Consider the following 24,099-nt stretch of genomic DNA (forward strand, 5'->3'; position numbering starts at 1 on the left):
CTTAAGGTTATTAGGTATGGCTGCCCTATGCCTAATCCCAGTAGTATACTAGTGATTGGGCTAGAAAGGCAATTTGCAGGTGCTGGCAAACATAGCCAGGTTATCAGATTGCATGTTATGTTTTCTAGGAATAGTTGCAAGCCGGGTTTCTAAGAAAGTATTAAGGATTTCTATGAATGTAACTCTGTAATGTCCTAATCTAGGATCTCTGGTTATGTAAATTCCTTTTATCTATTTAACTATCAGTTCAGAATCTCCCATGATTGATACCCTTATAGCTCCTAATCCTTTGACTAGCTTGAGGCCTAGCAGGAGTTCTTCATATTCTGCCATATTGTTTGTGCACTTAAAATTTAACCTATAGGCGTGTCCTTCTACATGATCATTTTCTAAGTTATAGATCCATACACCTGCCCCTGCACCTAATTTGTTTACTAAACTATCAAATTCTAAATGCCATAAAATTTCATGTTCATAATTTGTATCTGGGGTAGTGTAGTGATCCGGATTTAAACAGGAACGCAATAAAATACAGAGATAACCATAAACACAAAGATGCAGCGGAAATAATACTTCATTTCATTACTGTAAAATACTGAAATATGCTTACAACCAGAAATGGAAATAAACCAGCTAGGGCGATGGTAGCTTATCTCTGAGAAGAGATGTGCGGCTACATGCCTCTGAACTGTTCTAAACTATGTTACAATGAGGCTCGAAGGCCTATTTATTGTTGAGAAACAATGGAAAACCCTTCACATCCCGAAACCTAACCCTAGAAGATGAAACGCCAAATTGTGGGCCCCGTTTGGGTAAATTGGTACATCAATTTCCTGGGGTCGTAACTTTGGCATATGATCTCTGTTTGATGCGTACGATAGCTCGTTAGAAAGATCTATCCGAGTAATACCACTTTGGGAGGCAACATCGGTCCATGGACCCATGTTGCCCCAGATTCCCAAAAAAACGTCGTTTAGGGCCTCAAAACGGCTCCGGAAGTTCAGGACCCGAAAAACTGCTAAAAATAGTAAATTGTGCTACAATTTAGGAAACTAAAAAAGCTAAAAGAGACAGTTGTGGGGGTCCAAATGGGATAGGTGGGTGGCCACCAACATCCACCTGGATCATTCCTCCCCCCTTAGGAAGCAATGGTCCCCATTGCATTGAGTTCATCCCTGAGATGAGGAAGCTTCTGCTGAGCTGGGTCTCTGGTGAGCTGTTCTACAATCTCTGCTGTGACCAGAAATGGTGGGAAGCATGGTTGGCGATGGTCCACATTGAACACTTGGTGCAAATGAAGGAATGGAGGAATGATGTGCTTCAAAGCATTGTTGCCCGTAGCCTTGGTACTGGTGTAAGGACCATGTCAGAGTCGCTTGAGTTTCTGATGGGTTTTGGTAAGGCGTTCTCTTTGCAGATGTAACCAAACTTTGTCGCCCACCTGAAACTTGTGTGGTACCCCTGTGGGTGAGGAGAAGTTGTTCCTGTGTCTTGTCATGACTGTATCCCTTTGCTACTGCTGCTGCATGGAGGAACCCTTCGCGGGGGTCATGGATGTGATGGCAATATTCCCCTTACTTTGGGAGTGAACCAGACAAATGAATTTACTGGTCTGGGAGATGAGCTTGCTACCTTTCTTAGCAGTGATCAAAGATGTGGCCGTAGGTGGGGCTACCTCCGGTATCCTGTATAATGAATTATTTAAAGAAATAATGACAGTAAGAGGCCTTGACTCATACACAGCATGTTGCCTCCACAAGTATGGTTGGCCTAATAATACATCACAAACATCCAGAGGTGTAACATCACACAATACCTCATCTGTGAAGGGCTTGATGCTGTACGGAAGGTGGCACTGCTGGCAAACTTTTAGATCTCATCCTTCGTGAAGCAACACGATACTGTATGGCTGCGGGTGTGGTGTAGTCGGTAGGCCCAACCGCTTCATGAACTCTGCTGAAATGAGGTTCTTTTGGCTGCCACTGTCGACAATGAATTGTAGCGGCAAACCCTTCACCCACATCTGTGAGTGGAAAAGACGCTCCCCTTCCTCTGGATTTTCGAGCTCATCTTTCTGGATCTTGGCGGTGGAAACAGTGGCGCTGGGATCCGCATCAATGATTTGCTTCCCTTTGCCATTCCCCTTGTTGGGTTCTGGCTCAGGGTCAGAACATGCATCTGATTCGAAAGCCTTCAACTCGGCCACAAGCGACTGCTTGGTCCGACACTCACTTGTGTCATGAGTGGGACTCTTGTGGAACTCACACCACTTTCCTGTGTCCTTCTTCGGCTTCGTGGTGTTGTTCCTTTCTTGCGGCTTCGATGGGTTGTCTTGGGTCACCCTGCCTTGGCTTTGTCCTTTGGGCTTCGGATTTGCAGATCCAAAGTCTCGCTTCTTCTGTTTGAACTTTTGCTCGATTTTGACAGCATATCGGTATGCTGTGCCAAGTGAGGAGATGTTCAATAACACCATCTCTTCCTGGATGTACTTGTGCAGGCAGCCACTGTATTTGAGTACCAGATGCAGCTCAGAATCTTTGATACCCAACTGTGTGCGAAGGGTATGAAAAATGTTTGTGAACTCCGGCACATCTTGGTCTCGTCCCTGCCGTAGTGTGGTCCATTTGATGTATTTGTCCTCATAGCTTCCAACAGGGTAGTACTGCTCTTTGATGGCATCCTGGAAGTCATTCCAAGTTGGTGCGGCTGAAAATAGTGAGCCTGTACTTTCATCCTTCTGCTCGCAGTAGGTTTCCCACCAGTCCTTGACGTGGAGGGCTGCTTTGAGAAGAGCAAAAACAATCTTTTCCCGACTTGAAAATTCATGAACAGAAAAATACCCATCTAGCAGATTTAACCATTTATCTACGGCATCTGCATCTATTTGACCCTCGAAGATGGGGATTTCAAAATCAACTTGTACCTTAAACGACGTGGTGTTTCCAGAGTTGTTGTTGGAAGCCGATGCGTCGCCTCTGGGTAGCCACTGAAGGATCTGCGCAAAGCTATCCATCATCACGTTCCTTTGCCGCTCGAGCACTTCTTCGAGCAAAATTTTGATAGGATCTCCTGCCCCCTCATCTTTCTTCTCATCTGCCATGGGAGGCTGTCGAGATTTGCGAGGCTGGTCTTGCAAAGGTTCGACCAGTTCAAGCCCTAACTCCTTATATCCCGACCTCGTTGGGGACATGCAAAGAAAAACAAAGAAAAAGCAGACCGCTCTGATACCACTAATCCAGATTTAAACAGGAACACAATAAAATACAGAGATAACCATAAACACAAAGATGCAGCGGAAATAATACTTCATTTCATTACTGTAAAATACTGAAATATGCTTACAACCAGAAATGGAAATAAACCAGCTAGGGCGATGGTAGCTTATCTCTGAGAAGAGATGTGCAGCTACATGCCTCTGAACTATTCTAAACTATGTTACAATGAGGCTTGAAGGCCTATTTATTGTTGAGAAACAATGGAAAACCCTTCACACCCCGAAACCTAACCCTAGAAGATGAAACGCCAAATTGTGGGCCCCGTTTGGTTAAATTGGTACATCAATTTCCCGGGGTCGTAACTTTGACATACGATCTCCATTTGATGCGTACGATAGCTCGTTAGAAAGATCTATCCAAGTACTACCACTTTGGGAGGCAACATCGATCCATGGACCCATGTTGCCCCAGATTCCCAAAAAAACGTCGTTTAGGGCCTCAAAACGGCTTCGGAAGTTCAGGACCCGAAAAACTACTAAAAATAGTAAACTGTGCTACAATTTAGGAAATTGAAAAAGCTAAAAGAGATAGTTGTGGGGTTCCAAATGGGATAGGTGGGTGGCCACCAACATCCACCTGGATCATGTAGTCTTTCTTAACTCTGGTATTTGGATTTTATTTTTCATTTGGTTTTTCTTTATCATCTGATATTTCTTGAATTCAAACAGTTGACTTTCCTTTTACAATTTCTTTTGGTTCTATTGCTATGTCTTTAGATTTTTAAATTTATTTTGGTTCTGCTGCTATACCATTTGGAATATCTTCTGGATTAGTTTCTGCATTATAGAGAATAAAGGAATCCATATCAGAATGTACTGAGTAAATGGGAAAGTTTTGAGGCTTTTCCCGATTGCTCACTACATATTTCATTAAGTTTATCTATATAACTTCTTTGGTTGTCCAAAAATAGATATGGTAGCGTATGACATGTCTAATTGTAGAGACCCTTGAAGTTTGGCACCCCAGGATCTGGACAACAGCATGCCATACTTGGGTGGAATGTTTGCTACCACTATGTCCATGAGTATAGTTTTAGCAGGGTACTGAACCAAAGAGACACATAAATCCTTTATAAGCCCTAAACATCTCACTTGACTGGAATCAAAGGAAAACAAATCCTTATAGGGTCTAGTGATGTCTAAGTTGAGTTTCTCCATAACAAACTTGGGCATAAGGTTGTGAGAGGCACCAGAGTCGAACATGGCATTATGCAAAATCTTATCATGGATATTGAGACTAACATAGAAAGGTAGTGTCCCTCCTTCCAATGGTCTCCCATTTACTTTAGGGTCAAAAATCAACTCAGGCTGGTCATCAAAGAGATTTACAGAATCTGCATTTTCAATAATATTTAATGATTTTCTTATTTGAGACCTGTAAACATCGTGTTTAACCAGTTCTGTCAAAGGAACTGAAATTTTGAGCTTGGGTACCTTTGCTCCAAGATTAAAGCATAGGATTGTTTTGTCAGTTTGAACCTTTGGGTTTCTGGCAGAAATTTTTTGTATGTTTTCTTCTATTTCATGATTTGGGACATCCTTTGTTGATTTTTCTGATGCGATCCTTTGAGGCTCTTCCACTGTTTCCTTGGAGGGAAGTGAAGTGGAAGGTTGTTCATTGTTGGGCTGGTTATCAGACACATCTTCTATGGTGGGGCTAGAGGGAGTTTGATTTGTTCTTGAAAGAATCCGAAGTGTTTTGGTCACTGAAACTATTTTACGCTTTTTAGGTTGATCAGGAGCTATTTTCTGGTTTGTTTCAGGGTTATCAATACTTTTTCTACTTCTTAAAATATACTACTTATGTACTTCAAAAATAGTAGAGTCGTATCCCTATCTAAAATGAAATGACTCTCCTGTTTGGGTTTTAAATTGTTGCAAGACATGGGACTCTTGGTCATCCTAAGTTAGGAATACATCTTCCTTGCCCTCTAGACCCATTAAATTTATCTGAGTGTCTTGCTCAGGGTCTTCTGATTGAGAGGCTTCTGCTTAGTTTTCCTAGAAAGGTGGTCTGATATTCTAGTTAGGAATATTCTTACCAGTGTTTTGATTCTGATTTTTTCTAAATTTAGGATTTCTCCCTAAATTAGCTTGCTGGCCATCCCAATGAGATTTACTTTCAATTGTGTCAACTCTGTCAAACAATTTTTCCATTCCTTTAACAATAGAATCAAGCTTTTGTTCAAAGGGTGAACTTTCATCTTTTTTAGGTATCCTTCTCTCATTCCTACCTTTGGCTCTTTTTGAAAGTAGGTTAGCCTCAACACTTACAGCTACGCTTTGCATTTCTTCCAAAGAGGGAGGGTTCCTTTCTTTTAATTGGAAAGCCATATCTGAATCAAATCCATCAAGAAATTTGATCAGGGCTAAACCAGGTGGGGGCCTAAGGTCAACTGGAATGGCACTATAAACACTATTGAACCTAGTGCAATAGTCCTGAATGCTTTCATGAGGCCCCCTTTTAAGGTTCTCATATTTAGATAAAATCTATAGGGGGTCCTTCTTTTTCTCCCACCTATTCAGGAATTGTTGGTAAATGATTCTTAAACTGTCTATTCTTTGGGGAGCTAAAGATCTAAACTAGGTTCTAACTTCTCCGGTGAAAATTTGGATGAAAATTCTCATTTGGACATCTCTGTGTCAATCTCATGAAGTTCAAAGTAGTCTGTCAGTTTCCTAGTATGTTGCTGAGCTATGTAGGTCCCAGTTCCATCAAAAGTAGTAATTTTACTCTGATAATCCTGTGGCATAGCACCTAGGGTAGCAAGCAACACAAGGGGAGCATATCTATTGGCCATGATTTTAGGTTGGGTAGTGGTATGAATGGGAGTTGGGGTTACAGGAGTTGTTTGGGTTTTGGATGGAGAACTAGAAATAGCAGTCAAGTGTGGAGTGGTGTTTCGTTGTGGAGAGGATGAAGGAATGAATGGGGGCGTGATTTGGGTTTCAGAGGAGTGAGGGAATAATGATGAACTAGCAGAAAAAGAAGTGGTTTCAGAAGGTTCGGGTGCTCTTTTAGTGGTAAGGGATGACTGAGAAGAGTTTTGAAAATATTGATCAGTTGAAAAATCGGCTCATTGGGTTTCAAGTTCTTTAAGGAATTTTGGATCTTGGACTAGGTCCAATAGTTCACTATCTGTTGTGGGGAAAAATGCCTATGCAGGACGATCCTATCCACCTAAGGTGTGACAGTGCGTTAGCAACAAACAGAAACAGCTATTCTAGTATTCTTCCTTTATGAATTAAGAATGAAGAGAGATGGATGGACTAACCGATGTCTTCCGTTTGTCCCTCGATCCAGTTTCTCTTCTCTTTGGGAGTTCCCAGCTACTTGCCTTCTCGCTCGCCCAGCTTCAACAGGTTTCTGCAAGATCACAAGAAGAGCACACTACACAAAGACATAGATTCATATTCATAACTAGTTCAGGATTAGAAATAAACTAAACATACTAATGCATTCATACATCAAAGATACATCAGTATATAGGAGAAACCAAGATAGCTTTATTGATGAATAACAAGGTTCAGGAAGAGATACAACCCAGAGGGCTCCAATCCAGCATCTCCTTCCCAACAAATGAAATTCCTATCTTCCCCTTCCTTCAAAGCATTAAGCACCCAATGATTCCAGTCTGAAACCAACAGCAATTCTTTGCAATAACAAAATCCCTGACCCTAGATCTCATGGAGGAGAGATCCATATATAGATGTTTGGAGAGAGGATGAGTCAGCTTGAGATCTGACTAGTGTCCTCTCCCTCTGTCAGTTCTTGCTTCCACTTGGAGGTTCTTGCTTCCACTTGGAGATTGAGAACCTCTTACTCATCACTAGTCGAATTCACTGAGGCAAGTGTCATTGAGGAAGATTCTGGAAGCTTCCAGGGTCTTGACACCTTGTTGAATGAACTTGCCATTTGTCAATTCCTGCTCAGCACACCCTGGTAGTGCTTCTACCTGCGTTGCAGTGCAGGTAGCCAGTGCAGACTTTGCATTTCAGCGCAGACAGCTAGTGGAGCCTCTGAATTGATCCTGAATTGACTTGTTTTTTAGCAGTTTCTGGTGGAGAACTTCTGTGAATTGCTGTGGTTTGTTAGCCTTGTTCCTCTAGGGGTAGGAACATGTTTAGGGACTTTGGATCCCTTAGATTATGGACATTTCATGCTTATAGCTGTAAGGCACAAAAATGTCTATAACAGTTGCCCCCTAAAGTATGAGGTCGTTTATCGGGTGAAATGCTTTATCAGGAGGATCCAGAGTTCATTCATTGTTGGGAGGAGACCTGTAATACAATACAATACAATACATTATTTTTCATACTGCTTTCATGATCTAGATGAGGCGGGCATTCCCATGCTCAGCTTTATAAATTCATTTTTTCTGTTCATAGAACAGACAATCGTCTGATGGTAGACTGATAATTTTGATGAAATTATCATCCTTTGGGTAGGATGATTATCTGCTGCAATGATGTACATGTCAATGTCTTTATATTTCCTGAATATATATCGCAGCCCGGATGGATGAAACTAGATCCGGGGTCTTCAAACTCGTTCGATCTTCACTCTAAGTACAAGTCGATCCATGTGAGAAATGTTCTGAAGTCGAACATGGAAAGACATCGCTTGATTACCGGTCAATGAGGTAAACCGTTAACAAGCGCGAGAGGAATCACCGATAATGATAATGACCCTCAAGGTACTGAAGTACAATTCACGTGGTGTGAATAAAGGACTTGGCGTCGAACACCACGCAAAATCTTTCGGTCGAAGGTCATTGATGTATACCTGTCGTCGGAAGTGAGAAACTTGCCATTGAGGCATGCAAGCTTCAAAGTACTGAAGGGGTTGTTCCTAGATCAACTTCTTGGATAATGAGCTGATGTCGACAAGAAGCGATCCGTCAAAGGAGGGCCTTAATGAATCCCACATCAATGACACGGAACGGAGCTAATGATTTTGATGGAGGTGAAAACGATCTGATGACATATGATTCAGGGTGGTGGTCATGAAAGGATGAAGGATAATGTACGACAGTGGATGGGACACGGTTGACTTCTCTGAACGACTTCTCTTGAACATATGGCGACACTTATGCGATGGATCGGTAGCATTACCCCAAATGTGGATGGTATGGCGAGACCATGGTGATGTGACCGGTGAATGAAACAACCCAACTCGACTGTGGTACGGAGGAAAAGTGTCATGTTCAAGAGCGACTTGCTACCATCAAAGTTTTCTTGAGTTTCTCCCAATTTTTCCCTAGTCACTGCTGACCAGTACCTCTTTATTTTTGTCAAGCTTGAGGAGGATAACATATGCTTGTTCTATAACTTGCCCTTCAGGCAAGCCCATCGCTATGTTTTAATGAGCCTAGCGATAGTGAAACTCGTTCTCGTCTAAAGACAAGTTTGTCGCTATTTAATGCATTTAACGAGTCTAATGACAAGGATAACTCGGTCCTTTTCATTTTTAGAGAGTCTGAAAAGGTACGTAAAGTCAACTCCGGAAGTCCTTTTTCGTCATCTAATCCCTTAAGTTCGAAAAAGTATAAAACAATACAGAAGGGATGAGTTTTCGATAGTTTTAACGAGCCGAACAAAACAAGCGCTCGATCTTTTTGTGCAATAATCCCTCAAGTCCAAAAAGATTAAAATCTAGAGGAGGGATAGCTCTTCCGGTCGCTTTAACGAGCTGGAAGGCCAAAACTCGGCAATCTTTTCATATTTTACGAGTCAGATGAAAAGAGCTTAAAGAAGACTCGTCTTTTGAGGAACGAGTGATAAAACGGGTTAGCAGCTGATTCCAGGTACGGGTTGGAATTTTCCAATCACGGCAGTGTCACAAGGATGGCTAGTGAAATCACTCTTCGCAGCTGTTCCTCAAAATGGGTAAACAATCATATGGAGGTGAACGACCGGCCAAATGAAAAGTGGAAGTGACGGTGCAAACACGACCAAGGCTTTAACGGCTGATGATATTACATTCACTGTGGTTATTTACCGGGATAGTTCATTTTTTAACGAGCTTAAACGCGGGTGGAAACATTTGCTCGGTCTTATGTTTATTTTTTAACGAGCATGAACTATGCGCTAAAACTGCTCGGATCTTGCGTTTATTTTTTAACGAGCATGAACCATGTGCTAAAACTGCTCGATTAATCCAATCATATGATAAGAATGTCTCATTAAGATTCTATTTTTTATGGAGCTTCATCTCACAAAGCTTTGCTCCGGATCCTTTCGTTATGCAAGCTCGGAAACGACCAATCCTACGAGTTTAAAGGGTTAGACCTACAGGTTTAAAGGGAAGGACCTAAAAATTTAAAAAATAAATAGCCGCCCCTTGCTTGCACTCCAAAAGGTTTGCATGCCCCCAGGCATAAAGTACGATTTCAAGGTTACCCCTTCTTAGTCCAATAAAACATTTGTTTTACCGGGAGAGGCCTACCTCTTTCAGGCTACCCAAAGATTGTTCTGTTATTCTTTCAACAAAACACTTCTTCGGCGGTGTCTACCGAGATAGACAAAGGTGAATGACCTCAGTGCCAAACACGTAGCTTTGACAAGAGAATCTTATTCCAGAACAACCCCTCTTCCAACCACGGACGGGGTACGAACTAGTCATATTCTCCCGCGGAAACCTACCCTATACCCAAAGTTTTCCTGCCGAAACAGACCAGGACGCATGCCCCCTGGGTTCCAGTCATATCCTCCCGGATTACTCGCGCTCATCAGGAGGACGGACTGTGGGTTGAGACATTTCTTGCGTGAAGAGACCATTTAGGGATGGTATATGACTATTCGCGATGCGTGATCTGGGAAATGAAAGCTTGTCCACGAGCTTGACCACTCTTCCTTCGTGCGGAAAACACATTACTCTAAAGAGTGAGGAGACGATGGCTCCCATGCAATATATATAGTCTCGTCCAAGGAGTAGGTTATAATCCAAGGGTCCTTGAACGACCATCACGTTCATTTGAACGGTCTTCCCTTTCAATGTGATAGGCACATTGGGGAGGATCCCTAAAGGTCGACTGGTTCCTTTATCAAAGCCTGTCAGATTTCTCATTTCAGGCAAAAGCGCTGACGAGCCAAGCGCTTTCCAAGCAATAGAGGAAAGGATACTCACAGATGCCCCCTCATTAATGATTGTGCCAGCCATTACCATTTTGTATATTTGAACGATAATTCTGAATGGTATGCTTGCTAGCAAACGGGGTCTGCCTAGTTGGTTCCAGTCAAACGAGACAACTAGGTTTCTTGGTGGTGGGACCGAATAGATGGCCGGGTATGACTCTAACGAAGTTCCTTCCTGCGATAAAGGAATGGGCAAATTTCACCCTTGTTCGTTGGAGTCTGTTTTGATGAAGAGAATTTGGACGGTGTCGTCTTTATTCTCCTCTGTGATGGTATCATTCGAAGATAGAGCCTCTGAAGGCAAAACCGGGTCAACTGCCGCCTCAACCTTTTGACTTTCGTCAGGTATGGATTCAGACTATTCATCGTCAATGATAGGTGCTTCGGCCGACCACCTGAGCGGGCCAGCCGGGTTCTCAACTGGTGAAGGACTTGGCAGGAGTTTTTGATATCCAGGAGGAAGTTGCGCTCGTAAAATCGGGCGATCTTCCAAAACTCTTTTAGCCTCGTCTAAGAAGGGACAACGGTGGATGGCATGGTCGCCTTCACACAGTTTGCAGGGAAATCTAGCTTTCCCTCTCTGTCCTGTGACTTCACTTTCACTAGTTGACGGTGAGCTGTTAACATGGATATCAGAGGTTGACGCCACCGAATTGTGCAAACAGGGAGACCAGTCCCTTAGTATCCGAGGGATGCAGGGACAATCTCTGTGGAAGTGGTCTCCCTTGCATATGACACATGGCGATTTAGGCCTAGTCAGTGTTGTGTGTGGATTTCTGTCAGACGCCACTTGTTTGCCCCCAGTCACTTTTGGCTCCTTCTTCTTCTTCTCTTTCTTCTTCTTTTCCTTCTTCTCCTCAGGAACTTAGTTTTTTGTTTTACCAGTTCCGTCAAGCGAAGAGGAAGGAGGAGAGGAAGAATTAGATGAAGTAGAAGGCTGGTGGGTAATTCTGGTCTGGTCTAACTGTTGATTCGACTGTTCAGGAATAGTGGTGTTCTAAACGACATTGGTTGAAAAGAGCCAGACCGGCAGGCCAATTGTCAGTCCTGGAAGCGACAATGTGGCCCTATGGGGTGCACCAACATCTCCCCAAGAGGAGAAGGGACTAGGATTTCCACCAAGGGGAATTCCTTGGTTGGTGTGCTCCATTTTCTCAACCTAAAGATCAACGCAGGAATAGGGGTGATTGTTCCGTTTAAAATAAATTTTAACGACGCTTTAGACACAACTTGCTTTTTCACTTTTAAAGAGTCGAGAAAAAGCTAAAGATGACTCTAGTCTCCTTTGATGTTTTAACGAGCCCGAAGTGACAAATGCTCGGATGGACCTTTTCTGTTATAGAGTTTGAAAAAGGCCAAAAGGAACTGCTCTGGAGTTCTAGGTAGAGGGTGTGCCAAACTTTTCACAAAACCGCAGAATACTTTTTAAGGTACGGGCGGTCAATCTTCCTGAATGCTGTGTTCAGTGCATTGCGATCAATAGGGCGGCCGACACGGCTTCCTAAGGATAAAGGTTTTATGCCTATAGGGGTCTCCCAATATATACTCGACGGTACGTGGGAGCACAATCCGTACTGGCGCTATCGTCCCTCAGGAGGAATCACCCACCATCAACGAGATCGACAGTCACCAGGCTTTACGACGCCGGAACACGTCTCTAGCCTAGACCTCTATGTTGTGCATTAAGTTACAAAGCGTTGTTAAGTTCATTCAATTTATTTTAGCTTGATCTTTTTAGAAGTTTGCCTTTCTGGATCACCACGAGATGTATGATACAATTCCTAAATGCAGTCTAAAGATGATAAGAAAGCTTTATATCTTTTCAACTATGAAAATCCTAGCTACAAAGGGAAAAGAAAGACACCATCTTTTCTCAAAGAGCAATCAGCACACTCTAATGCACTTTTCCTAAATCAAGCATGCAAACTATCAAGATGCAAATGCACAATGCAGGTGTTTGTTTTCTACTCTCTTAATATTGATGCCTAAAAAGAAAGCTTTTTGCACAACTTTGAATTTGCTTTTAAATGAAAAATACAAACAAGTTTACTTTTTCGAAATCAGAAAGGGTAGAAGAGATTACAACACTTAACGATTTTCGAAATGAATACTTGTTTCGACACTTAAAAGAGACAAACTCAAACCAAAAGCAAAAGTAAATGTATAATCAACTGCAAACAGCCAATGAACTCTCCCCTAAGATCACAATCAACAGATCTGAATCAAGGGCTACAGGATGACTATTTCACTCTTGCAAAGGAAAACTATAAATGACGCCACAAACACATAAAAACACTCACAGTCTTTTTGTACAAAAGGAGGTGGAATTTAAGCAGAGAAAAGGAGTTATTAGACAAGTACCTATGCTGGTTACAGGCTGCAAAAATCAGAGATCAAAACAAGGCAAAACAGAGCAGAGAACCCCAGCTGCACAAGGCCTAACTGGATCAACGCACCCTCAACACAGGGGTTTTGACATTCAGCGTAGGTAGCCTTCACGGGACCTGCGTTGAAATGCAGAACCTCTTCACAGGGTCTGTGCTGAAGGAGAAACGAGAGTTTCTCACTGGGTTTTGGGTCACAGTTTGCTATTTAATCTACAGTTTCAGGCCAAATCAAAGCAACAAGCAAGGTACAATCAAAGGGATGCTTTGAGGGAAGACTAAGATCTATCACAAAGGATCATCAAATCATTTGTGAGTCCATTGTTCAAATCATAGACAAATCCAGTGATTGGATCAAAGCAGCAGTTGTCTACTTTGCATCTGAGAAAAGCAGATGCAGTTCGATTGTTGCTGTTGAGTCTATGAAACAAACAATGATAGAGACACAAATAAAATGACTAAACAGATCTCCCCAGCGGAGTCGCCAATTTGTTGTGGGGAAAAATGCCTATGCAGGATGATCCTATCCACCTAAGGTGTGACAGTGCCTTAGCAACAAACAGAAACAGCTATTCTAGTATTCTTCCTTTATGAATTAAGAATGAAGAGAGATGGATGGACTAACCGGTGTCTTCCGTTTGTCCCTTGATCCAGTTTCTCTTCTCTTTGGGAGTTCCCAGCTACTTGCCTTCTCGCTCACCTAGCTTCAACAGGTTTCTGCAAGATCACAAGAAGAGCACACTACACAAAGACATAGATTCATATTCATAACTAGTTCAGGATTAGAAATAAACTAAACATACTAATGCATTCATACATCAAAGATACATCAGTATATAGGAGAAACCAAGATAGCTTTATTGATGAATAACAAGGTTCAGGAAGAGATACAACCCAGAGGGCTCCAATCCAGCATCTCCTTCCCAGCAAATGAAATTCCTATCTTCCCCTTCCTTCAAAGCATTAAGCACCCAATGATTCCAGTCTCAAACCAACAGCAATTCTTTGCAATAACAAAATTCCAGCCCCTAGATCTCATGGAGGAGAGATCCATATATAGATGTTTGGAGAGAGGATGAGTCAGCTTGAGATCTGACTAGTGTCCTCTCCCTCTGTCAGTTCTTGCTTCCACTTGGAGGTTCTTGCTTCCACTTGGAGATTGAGAACCTCTTACTCATCACTAGTCGAATTCACTGAGGCAAGTGTCATTGAGGAAGATTCTAGAAGCTTCCAGGGTCTTGACACCTTGTTGAATGAACTTGCCATTTGTCAATTCCCGCTCAGCGCACCCTGGTAGTGCTTCTACCTACGTTGCAGTGCAGGTAGCCAGTGCAGACTTTGCATTTCAGCGCAGACAGCTAGTGGAGCCTCTGAATTGATCCTGAATTGACTTTTTTTTGAGCAGTTTCTGGTGGAGAACTTCTGTGAATTGTTGTGGTTTGTTAGCCTTTTTCCTCTAGGGGTAGGAATAACATGTTTAGGGACTTTGGATCCCTTAGATTATGGACAGAGAGAGTTCAAAATGTTCGTCAAAAGGAAGGTCTTCTAGGAAAAACCTCTTAGCAGGACATGAAAGGGATCTAAACAATGGTCAAGGTCTAACAGAACTTTCTTGTCTTCTGATGATTCTAGGAATCAAGTTGGGATTCTCAAACATAGGGGGTGGATTAGGGTCAAGATTAGCCCTAGTGTATTGAGTCCTTTCTGAAGCCGGATTTCAATTTTTTATGTGTTTTCTTATATTTATGTTTTAAAATAACTTCTAAAAATCCTTTAAGATACTTTAAATTAGACTTTAATTTTCTTAAAGGTTTATTTGACTGAGGATTTGGTTTCCCTAGTATGGTCACCACTATGTTATCACTCAGATTTTCCTTTGAAGTTATTGGAAGAAGGAAAGGGGTATGAGGTAACCACAAACCAATCTTTTAAGTATAGAATCTAGCCAATCTGTACTCAGAGAGGGCTCTCTCTTTATGATTTAGATTTGCTTGAAAAGATTTTAGGCTAGTTATAAATGTTCAAGGCTCTTTTGTTTGAGAATGGTGGAGTTATGAAACAAATGGGAAAACTAGGCCTTTAGATCATTGGGCTATGGAGTCAAACAAGGATAGTTCACTAGAATAAGTCAAATTGTTGAGGTAGGATAACAGAGTAAAAACAAACTTTGGGGCTCGAATGGATGATATTTCTTCTCAAAACTAGAGGGCAGTCAAGAATCCTCAAGTTAGGAATAGAAAGAGGAAAGGGAAATAGGTCAACCAACATAAGGCAATTAAGAATCCTATACCAGGGACTTATTAGAGAAAAATTAGAGGGATAGAGAAGCAATTAAGAATTCCTTTATCGAAATAGTTTAGAAGAAAACATGTAAATGGTAGATTGTTGATAACAGAAAGCAATAAAGCTAATTCTGATATACTTTGACTATTTTACCATTTAGATTTTAGATGCATGAAACATTGAAACATATAGAAAACACATAAAATCACAAGGATAGAATACTTATTTGCAATTAGATTGCACATGAATTTTATGAAATATCCTCAACTTTCATTCCTTTTCCAGCAAAAATCTAGACTTGATTACAATAGCTCTCTTAACTTTGTAGCATAGACTTATAGAGATGTTATAGAATCCACCCTAAATACTTCGAATGGAGAAGTATTTATACAAAAATTACATCAAAATATCTCATAAATACATGAGATTTATTCTAGGAACTACAAAATATATTTTACAAAAATATAGAGACATATGTAAAACTGATTGATGTTGTTCCTTTATTCATGGAAGAGTTGGAGTTTGAAACTCGAATTTGCCTCTTGCTGTTGCTCTAGTAATTGTGTGCTAGATCCTTGTTTACTTTTCCCTACTGATACTCTTGACCTATTCTTGATACTCTTTACCTGTTTACTAGACTTTACCTCAGTGAATATTTTCTTTTACCTCAGAGTTACCATAGTAACTTACATGATTAAGAGGATATCAGTCCACCATTCTTCATTGGGTATCTTCATCCTGATCAATTTTCTGTATATTTCATTAGCCTCAGTATGCTTTGTAAATTGGGTTGAGCTCTGAACAAGTGTTTCACTTCATGCTCAATATAGAAAAGGTTTTCTAATCCATCATATAGCACTTTTCTTGTGGGTAGTGCTTTCACTGTTGAAGAGTTGGCTTGATTTATGGACTGTTGGTGTAGTATGTCAATGTAGTCTTCATGCTTCATCAGCTTGTCATTTATGACCAATAAGTTTGGAAGTCCTTTCTCTCTCAGAATGTTACATTTTATCATAAACTCATCAATGTCTTCTTGGATACTTTGACATCTTCTTTCCAGGTTAAGCATTAAGTTCTTTTTGGTCAAAACTCTCTTGATTTCAAGGATGGTACCAGTCCGGTCTTCTATATCCTTTTGTTCCAGCCCTTCCTTGCTTTGGCTATTCAAGAAATTGATTAGTTGGACTGCCCCTTCATGTTTCTCCCCCAATTCTTCTATGGTCTTTTGTATGGCCTCTGTAGCTAGTTTCATTAAATCAATTTGTTCAAATATAATCTGAATATAAGACCAAATATCATTAATGGAATTAATGATATTGGTCCATAAAATGTCTCTGATATCTCTCAAAGGACTTTCAAATGTTAAGTCCTTTTCTAATGTTTTTATTTGGCCAGTCATCCTTCTATTCTTTCTCTCCTCTTTAGTGTAATTTATCTGTGATATCTCATAATTGTACTCCAAGCTAGTAACTTTTTCTTTTAATTTCTGTATCTTAGTTGCTTGGATTTTCATTTCTTCCATGGACTTGACTAAGTCCTCTGTTTGTTGTGTTGAAGTTGTTGTTGCTTTAGAAGTACCTGTTGTTGTTGTTACTGGAAGAGTTGTTGTTAGAGGAACGTTGGGTGCCAAAGCTGATGCAATAGTAGATGGCACTACTGTAGAAACTATGGGCACTACAGTCTGAGGCATGGTGGTCGACTCACCTTGTTTAGACTGCAAATATTTTTCCAACTCTTGTTCTATTTCTTTCAACTGTTCATTTAACTTAAGGACCAAGTCCATAAGTTCCTCCTCATTCTGTTTCTCAATGACTTCTGCAGTTTGTGGATGTATGAGGGGAGGGAGCTTGAGTTGTTTTCTGAGTGCAACAATGTCTTCATTTTTCTTTTTTATCAAACTCTCAGCTGCCTTGACATCTTTGGGATTATGACCTAACTCAATCACTAGGTCTTCCAATGACTTTATTCTAGTGTCCTTAGCCTGAGAAGAGGCTTTTTCTAACTGTAATTGTGTTGTAGTATTGCTCAAAGAATTTTGTAGCTGATGTGCAATGATGGCTTTACTAGTTAAAGTGGAGTAGACCATCTCACCCGTTTGCTTGTGGAGCTCAATTTGATCAATTGGGTGGATGTCTTTAGCAAGAAATTCAAAATTGGTCTTCAAGTAATTAGCCATGGACTGTGGCTGTTGTACCGTTGGCTTCAAGAAGCTCATCTGCATTTTTCCCTCTTTGATGTCAAAAGCTGACATCAACCTTCTCTGATTTGTGGGAGCCATTTTCATATATTTGGCATAGGTTTGAGCTTTGAGCTGCTCATTCCTAGCCTTGATTTCTTTATACCTTTCCTTCAAATCCTGGCTTTGTTTTGATGCTACTCTGAATGATGACACTTCCACACTTGGTTGCCTGCTTAATGCCTGAGCTTGGGAGGTACATGGTGTCTCTCCTTCCACTGTGGTCTGTACTGTGTCACTTCTGGTTTCTTCATACTCCACTCGAACAGAGGATTCACTCTTTTCCTTTTAACATATACCTAGTCTAGTGGCACTGTTGAGGGACTAGCCTCACTCCTGCTTCTTTTTTTATTTCATTCCTCATTGAGAGGAGTTTGCAATACTGGAGGATTGCCCATGTTTGTTTCAGTTTGATTCAATTCCTCAGAAATCTTTCCTCAATTCTGAAGTCTTTGGTTTTCCTGATGACTATGCACTAGGCTCCTATGTTGGTCTCTGTGAAGATTTTGCAAGTACCTGTTCAAAGGAATCAAGATCAAGTCTTTTTTCCAAATCTTTCATGACATTTTATACCTCAACTTGTTCACTATCTTGTTCTATAAATGTTCCCTCCACCCGCTCATTTTGATTTGCATACTATTCTATCTCTGGAATTCTATGATGGAAGTAGGGGGATAACTTGTGCTTTTGTTTTCTTTCACAGATGAAGTTATGAGGATCATAAGGCCAAATAAAACTCTTTTTCAAATGCATTCTCTCAAGGATTTCTTCTGCCTATTTTCCTGCTTTTCTGTTGTTGCAAACAAATGGACCTAAGTGATCCTTTATCCTTAACTGAGAATTCTTCTTAGCTTTCATAAAATGGATTTGATCAGAATTGATCATTTTCCTGTAGTACTTTAGGGCAAATAATCTCATGTGGACATATTTAGGCAGTTTGAAGGGAGGCAGCGCACACCCTTAAATCCTGATCTCGGTATGGTTTTGGTACAAGTACCAGTCCCTAATCTTGTATTTCTTGGATAATAAAAGAATTCTCTTAATATCATCACTGATTCTAGGAGGGGAACTTCCTACCAACATAGTAGTTACAAGATGGACAAACTAATCAATAAAATCTATATAAGAATAAGGAGAGGAAAGCGAATAATGAAAAATGGAAGTCCAGAAGATGACTGACCTAAGGTTCCCTCTGGTGTCAAGATTTTGTACAGATAAAGGGAATTTTTCAGCTTGATAATAAAGGAAAAGATGATACAGGACTAAAGAATATTTGAATACCATCTCATTCTCTAGTCTCATGAACTGGTCATGCATTTTGTCAGAAATGAATGCAACATAGTAGTATTTAGCTGCAGGAGGTTAACTAGGGGTAAAAATAGTCATGTAGCTAAGGTTAATTCATCTACATATTCACTAATGGTAAAACCCATAATACAGGCAATCATGGTAACAATATCTTTGCCCAAATCAGTGAAAAAGCATGAAATGTAGGGAGGGGGGTCTTTTGGCATGTGCTCCTTATCAATGAAAGTCTGACAAACTCTACTAATTTCAGAACTAGACATCTTTGTAGATTTCTCAAGTAATTCTGCAATGGAAAGGGGAGTGAGGTTCTGACTAGGCTGTATTTGCAGCATTTCATTAATAGACTCAGTTGTAATGGTGAAAAGAATTCTTTGGTCTGGGGAAATTACAACTCTCAGATTGGGGTTGTAATTTGCATGTCATTGGTGGACAATATCTGGGAAAATGTGGACAGTGGGGAACTAATATTCTGGGAGGTTTTACTCCCAAAGACCTATGTTATCAAAGTGGTTCAGGTAATTGTCTTGGTACCTGCAGTAGAATTTCAAGGGGCTATCATCAAAACTAAGGTCTTTGATCTGAAAATATTTATCAGCCAAGGGGAGGTAGTCCAAATCCATATGGGGAGTAGTGATTGGAGTAATGTTTATGGCAACATGAGCTTCCATCCTTGGTTCTTGTGTTTTTAGGGAAGAAAGTTGGGGGTTTTCAAGGAATTTCAGGAAAAACAGGTGCTTGGGGAAGCTGGGGACTAAGGAAATATCTTAATTGTACTGAATTATTTGAATTTATATCAATTTAGTGGAAGTTTAGTACGAAATAGGGTTTCTGAGAGGGAAATGTGGTAAATGCCTGTTTTTGGTCGACTGTCTGGACAAATGACTATGGTGAAGGCTTTCAGGGTGCGCACAGTAGTCCGAAGTGGTCTGGAGTTCAGCAAATGATGGCGGTTGATGGTTGGGAGTCAGTTACTGGACTGCACATACTCTATGCATGCATGGAAGGCAAAATTCACTTTCTCGAAAAAAAATGAAAATAATTAACTTTTTTTTTTTATGCACAAAGTCAATGATTTTTGGCGGGTGAATGAAAATGACAATCGGTGACAACTGATTGATGGGACACTTTGTTGTTTAGTGGAGGCGGTAAATGGGAGTGGTAATGGTTTTCATTGCATTGCCTTTTGGGGGGTTAGTGGTTTTGGTAGAGGGTCACGCTGTTAGCTCTGCTACATGTTGCTGTTTTTCTAGGAGGAAGAATAAGCTTAGTCCTGGGTTACTAGCTCAGAGATAGTCTACAGTGGTTTTCCTTGCCTTTCCCTTGTTCCCCACTTACTTCCTTTCACCTTGCTATCCCTATTTCCCTTCCTAAACCCCTCCATTCCTCGCTTCCCTTTCATTCTCATTTCTCTCCCTTAACCCGTCATTTCCTTTAAAATCCTTATATATCTCATATTAATCCTTTTTCCCTCGAGCCCCGGGCGCAAAGCTAAACCTACGAGTTCGTGGATTATATGACTGTGTGCATATGAAAAGTGTTATCGGCGAGGCCCTCCCTTATCACATCAACCAAAACACGTGCTTTATACTTGGGCCCTCCGATCATTTCTCGTGGATCTGACGGTATTTGCAGCTCTCGCCCCACGAAGCTGCACATAAAATAGCCCATGCGGAAAGTGGTTACCCGCCGGACCCACCAGCCACGTGTCGCCCATTGAATGTGCTCGCGCCCCTACATACAAAAACTGCTTGCCATCCCGAAGTGGTGCGGGGAAACCACTTTCCACCATCCCGTACAACCCCTGCTTGTTAACATTTGCGTAGCTCCCACTCCCGATAGCCGTCTGATCACCCCCCCGCGATCTGACAGCCCACATCTACCTCTGCCCGTTTTCCCCAATAGCTCCCTCTGATCCATTCTCCACCGCTCATTTGCAGGATCCGATAGCTGTGGTTTCTTCTTGTCTCGCCCATGCATCCTCCATGTTTTCGTGCCTCTGAACTATATCATAGTACGCCCGAAGGAGGAAGGAGCCCATGATTCAATACTCTACGCATTAAATCCTCAGCTACCACATTCAAAGAGAAGCATGGTCGAGAAAGAAAGGATGATCCTCGAGCAGTTTAATTCTTACATCAGTTATTTAATTTACTCAAACAATACTCCACCTAATCAAGAAGAACAACAAAGTACCAGTGAATGTCAAATTGGTTTATTAAAACACACAGTTTTGCAACAGAAACCCATATTAGATTGTAAATGTGGTTGGTGGTCCATTATGACCCCTCCACACTTAGCATAGTAGAATTTTGTAAACAAACTCCATATATACCCAGAAAGAAGATGTAATGAGGGTTGATGAATGTTATTTTTGATGTAAAGTTGAACTTCTGGAGACTATAACTACTGTGATACCTGTAGCTTCTGGTCTTCATTTTCAGCTAATACAAGCTTCTTTTGTTGTTAATTGCTCACTTTCCACTTCTTCTTTGTTTCAGGTTGTGTGTGTTATGAATTTTTCATGTGATTTTGATGTTTGGCATTAGAGGGGCTATCATCCCACCTCTATGTTAGGATCTAGTAAGTATTATTGAATTTGTATGCAGGTTTCTGTTGTTTTAATGCCAAAGAGTTGTCATCCTATTTGTGCATTAGGAGATAGATTTGCAGACCTCTTTACTGGTTGCAGCTGGCCATCACAGGGTCCTGTGCATCTGCTGGTGTGATCAGTATCCTCCATTTCCACTTCAATCCTCAAACTGTGAGTAATTGGTGGTCTAAAGCCTTGTAGTTTGGGGGTGTTCACCCATGTCCAGGGTTAAGCATAGTAAAAGTGGTTATCTGGCTTGAATATGCATCATTCCTTCCATTCATCCACCATTTTCCAACATTTTTGTTGAGTTTGTAATGTTCCCGAGCATCTCTGATATACAACTTAGGAGAGTTTCTTGGGGTGATAACATTAATTGGCGCTGTTGCCGGGGAGAGGAGATTGAAGCTCAGCTTCCCCGAGAGAATGACACAGTTCCAGATTTTGATGATAGACAAGGTCTGGGCACATTTCTGGTTGTAATCATCTATCTGGCGACTCCATTGGAGGAAGACCAACCTTTGGCGACTCCAAATTAAAGTTCTGGCTCAGTTTGTGAGACATACTCGAAGAAATCCTCAGAAATCACCAATTGAACCAGTGCTTGACCCTGAGAGGACTGTCAAATCGAAGAAAGCTTCACAGAAAGGGGCATCAGGATCAGGTAAGCCTAAGAAATCTCATGCATCTCTGAAAGATAAAATTATTTCTGAAGATATACAGTTTGAAGATTTAGAGCCCAGCACTGCTAATAAGGAAATTCCTTCAGAGATTAATACAGCCCCTTGTGCAGTTAGTTCCCTTTTGAATCTTAGTCCAAAGAAAGCTTCCCATACAGTCCATAAAATCCCTTTGTCTCTCTCATCCACTCCATTGTTTCATATTTCTCAATCTGCTAGTATTCTTCCACATATCCCAATCATGGCAGGCCAGCAAGTACCCGCGAAGATAGAAAGAATTGTCGCTGCTAGATATGGACCCTTGGTCTTGCCTGTCACTTTAAATCCCATGCTTGTGGGAGAATATCAAAAATATATGCCTAAGTTCACTGGCATAGAGGGAGTGACAGTTGAAGAACACCTTCAAACTTTTTACAGTTATGCTAATAACTTAGATCTAAGTGAAAATGATGTGTGGATGAGAGTTTTTGTCCAGAGCCTTGATGGAGAGGCCAGGAAGTCGTTCAGAGAACTAGCGCCTAGATCTATTGTTGATGTTTAAGCATTAGATGATGCATTTTTGAAGCACTGGGGAGATAAAAAGGACTTGCTATATTACCATACTAAGTTTGGTAACCTAAAGAGGAAAAATGGGGAATCATTGCCTGATTTCAATAAAAGATTCAATCGTATGTATAGTAAGATACCAACTGAGGTAAAGCCTACCCCCACATCTGCCAAACTCACTTATGCCAATGCTTTTGACTATGATTTCTGCCTATTGTTGAGAGAAAGGAGATGCGCTACGCTGGCATACATGCAGGATGCAGCTCCAGAAGTAGAGTCTAATATCATGGCTGCAAAAAGGCTAAAAGGTCAAGCTGACAAAAGGAGGCAGAGATGTCAAGCTTTTACTTCCTTTACATCATCTTCAGAACCTAAATTAGATAAAATGACTAAGATGATAGAGTCATTGGCTGCTGAAATTTCTAAGCTGAAGGTTGAGCAAAATTCAGGAAAAACAAGGCAGCAGAACACATTTGCTCCAAGAAATCCAAATCCATTCAAAAGAGAAAATGAACAATTACAAATTATTCAATGGGGTGAAGAACCAAATGAAGAACAGAAAGTTAAAGCTCCTTTCCAAAATGTAGTCATGGAGGAGGAACAATTTTAAGAATATGAGGATGAAATTCACTGCATGGAAGATAAAGGCAGTGCTACATTTTTGACATTGGCTGCTTATGAAGAATCTTTGCTGCAAGAACAAGACAGTCAAGAATGGGCAGAGAAGTTGTCCTACAAACTGAGGAGCAGCGAAAATATAATCTGAGGTCAAATGCAAAAAATGTCAAAGAGAATCATGCCCAAAGAACTGTTGTCCAAACAGAATCATAGAATATCAAACAGAGAATATCGACAGCTGATCTAGTCATCCTCAAAGCTCCAGTTCAAGAGGTAAAAGGTTCTGATAAGTTATCTTCTTCTTTCAGCTTTGAGTCAAAAATCCAAAAGTTAAAAATATCTGTGCCTCTGATAGAGTTGGTCAAGAGTGAAGTGTTTAGAAAGCCTATCCTTGAAGCTCTTGAGCTGGAAGTCACACAAACCTCCACTGACTCTGTCAATTTGCAAGATGACAAGCCTGCCATTATGTTTAGTCCCATGATTGAGCCTGCTGATAATAATTCTCCATCTTTTTATGTTTCATTGACAATTCATGACAAAATCCTCCACAATTTCCTGCTAGACACAGGGGCCAGCCACAATTTAATGCCTAAAGATGTCATGGAAGAGTTAGGCCTTGACATCACTAGACCATATCATGATTTATTTTCATTTGATTCAAGGAAAGTGAAATGCCTGGGATTAATCAAAGACCTAGCCATTACCCTAACTCAGCTGCCCATGAAGATTATGATGATGGATATTGTGGTAGCAGATGTGCCTCCCAAGTTTAGCATGTTGCTGTCTAGAGGATGGATTAAGAGACTAGGTGGGACATTACAGAATGACCTATCTTATGCCACTGTCCCAGTTTTTGGAGGAGAAAGCAGGAGATTGTATAGAGAAGCACAATTGGCATATATCATCAGTGATGAGAAGAATCCTACCAATCATCCTATTTACGCTATGGAAACTGATTTTGGAGCATGCATTCTCCAAGTAGAAGAATCTCAGAAGGCCTCAATGCAGATCAAGAAACTAATCGTTCAGGCTGAAGGAGAGCA

Source organism: Pinus tabuliformis, chromosome 9 (genome assembly GCF_031772625.1).
Source record: "Pinus tabuliformis cultivar Carrire ecotype Pingquan chromosome 9, CPIR1, whole genome shotgun sequence".
Lineage (NCBI taxonomy): Eukaryota > Viridiplantae > Streptophyta > Pinopsida > Pinales > Pinaceae > Pinus > Pinus tabuliformis.